Genomic DNA, 3,088 nt, shown 5'->3' with positions numbered 1-3,088 from the left:
ACTAAAGTGTGTTTTTTTCCCAAATTAAGTAAAGGTTTTCATTAATAACGATGCCATCTCGAATAGTCACGTTTTGAATATTAAAGATATCCATATAGGTTCCATTTTCTGTTACAAGTTTTTCATAAAAGAAAATATTTATTTCAGGGTAACTAAGCTAGATTATTTCAAAGTACCCATTAAAGTGATAATCTGGTAAAAGTATTAAGAGAGAAAAGGTCCTTGATTATAACATTATTAATAAAGATATTAAAAGTAATATCAACGATAAAGTGAAAAGTGAAATTTTAAGCCTGATGATATTGTGAACTTTTTACATATTGTAATTGTACATTTAAACCTTAGAGTTGTTTGTGTTTGCTAGTATAGGGAAGACGACTATCCTCGTATATTTCAGACCTGTTTCGAGGATGACTAAACCGCAGAGGTTAGCAATGTACATGGTATGGCACATTTGGATTTAATTGAGAATTACGGTGGCTTTTCGTTCAATTGATTATTCAAACCCATTTTCTTATATCAGCTAATAATACAGCCCCACGGTCTTCACATAATGAGAGCTGGAAAAAATGTTGGCATGACGATTTCAGAGTGAAATCGAGTTTGATTTTCCTATCAGTAACTTAACTTCTGTTTGTCAGTAACTCACTTTCTCAAAAGTGTGTTGATGTTCTGGTGAGTCAGGCAAATTCTCTGTCTGTCTGTCTGTCTGTCTGTCTGTCTGTCTGTCTGTCTGTCTGTCTGTCTGTCTGTCTGTCTGTCTGTCTCTCTCTCTCTCAAGGTTTTCGTCAAGTACTTGCGGCGGAATAAAACAAATCATTGAGTCATGGTACTACAGATGTTCATATGGTGAATGACTAGATGCATTTTGTTCTAACACTGAAATATTACGAATTATTTTTAGGATAAACTTACTCCTCGAGTTGACAGTATGAGAGACTGTCTTGCACCATTATGTATACCAACAAAAACGATATTATTATCATTATCATTACCTTATTTACTGATCTTTTTTGTATAAAAAATCTGCTTGCAATAAATGTAGTTCCGGTATAAATGGAAACTGGCAAGAATTTCAGCATAATTCACGAATTATATGACGTGAAAAAGGCTGCTTTAACTACTGCAAGAGGAAAACTGGCAACAACGTGTCAGGATGAAGAAATCAGTGTTTCAAAAAATGCATGGTCTTTTTTCCCGCCTGATCTTTAGTTATCCATAATTTAGTTCAACTAATATGGTATTTTCAACTTTATTTTGAGAGAGTGTTGTTCTATACTTGATATGTGTGGGCTTCCTCTCCCATTGCAAAACATCAACGACACCTGCGGGCAGTGTTTCTGATAGCGCTGAGTACTTTCTGACATGGCTGTGATATCCCCCTTGATGGGAAGTATCGAGTGAGGAATAGGTGGCCATGGCGCCCCGTGTGCTGCAAAAACTATTGAGGTTCCACCGAGACTCGAACTCGGATCTCTGGATTCAAAGTCCAGGGTGCTAACCATTACACCATGGAACCATGCTTTCTCGCTGTAATATGTATAAATTTCTGATAATTACATATGATGAAAAAGTAGTCTATATGTTGATACTAATATATAGGTAAATGCTAATAAAAGGCAACGTATTTCGTTAATCATATCTCATGACCAGCTTGACTGCATACATATACATGCTGTTCACGTCTATGTACACACACACACACACACACACACACACACACACACACACACACACACACACACACACACACACACACACACACACACACACACACACATACACACACACATACACACACACACACACACACACACACACACACACACACACACACACACATATATATATATATATATATATATATATATATTTATATACATATATTTTATTTATTTATTTATTTATTTATTATTGGCGGACTTGTTACTAGATTTTGAAATATTCCTCAACAATTTATTTACACCACTATAAATCAACTTCTGTAATCTATCCTTTTTCATGAAACTCAAATGTCTTTTATTCATTATGTATTTAATTAGTCGATACGTGTTTGATTAGGTTTTTAATTACACTGACTCCTCTGTCATTCAATATATTCAGTTAACAGTACAAATCACAAGACTAATATACCTGATACACAGCCTTGTACTTCCGGTATGGATACGATGTTAATTGGTAATTTCAGACATGCATATGTACCTGCAATGTCCTTTTCCGCTGGGAGTTCGTATGTACACAGAAGAGGACTCTTGCCTGCATATCAAAACAGGCCATTTCTCTCCTCGATCCAGGGATAACTAGATTATTTCATTTCACACGGTAAGCGCGCATAACCTTTTATTATTTAAGTTCATTATATTTGTGCAGTGATATCTGATTACTTGCGGGGCGTTTCATGTGAATTTAAATTAGGTGTTGCCATTTCACGGAGGGATTCTGTTGTTCCAGGATGACCTGTGAGATATTTGTTTCAATCAAATCAAATCATGAAATAACAAGGTCGCATCAGTTCGAACTCCTTTGTCTTTGAAAACAAAACAAACAAACAAACAACCCATTTCATTGAAAGATAATCTACTTTTGGCTTTGGTACAGCGGTGTGGGTGACGGGGTGCCCATTAAAGCGCAGGTAGAGCTAATCGTGGTTATTATGGTATAAAGAGAGGGTATTATTAGTTAATGTTATTTGATGTTGCGGGAGAAGTGATGGTTGCGATTAAAAAACGTAGCGGGGAAAATGTACCTCGTATTAATTCAGTGATTATTTCGACATGCAAGCGGATCCGCATTCTCCGTGACTGGGGTGGGGCGGCATTTCGCAAGTGCCTTCACTGAGATTACTGAGAGTCGTCTGGGCTGACTGAAATTTACCTATTTACCGCCGCGGGCCCAGCCGGACTCGCCTCGTCCAATCTCAGGTAACAAAAACTCGTTACGAAGCCACCACGTGCTCGCGATAATATCCTCGGGCCTCGGGAGAAATACTTGGTTACATTTCCGCATATCCAACTCAGTAATGCACAAAGTGAACTTCCAATCGTTACCACTGATAACTGCTTATAACTGAAATATTATAACGGTGAAT

At 37.1% G+C, this 3,088-nt stretch overlaps 1 non-coding gene across 1 annotated transcript; it reads right to left on the bottom strand.

The window, feature by feature from the left end:
• Positions 1-1,447: 1,447 nt before the first annotated feature.
• Positions 1,448-1,519, bottom strand: Trnaq-uug. Its single transcript has one exon. It is a non-coding gene; the product is annotated as a tRNA-Gln (tRNA).
• Positions 1,520-3,088: the final 1,569 nt, after the last annotated feature.

This window comes from Penaeus monodon, unplaced genomic scaffold (genome assembly GCF_015228065.2).
Source record: "Penaeus monodon isolate SGIC_2016 unplaced genomic scaffold, NSTDA_Pmon_1 PmonScaffold_5241, whole genome shotgun sequence".
NCBI classification, from domain to species: domain Eukaryota; kingdom Metazoa; phylum Arthropoda; class Malacostraca; order Decapoda; family Penaeidae; genus Penaeus; species Penaeus monodon.
Note: the sequence above shows the minus strand (reverse complement) of the source record. Positions and strands in the feature narration are given on the sequence as shown.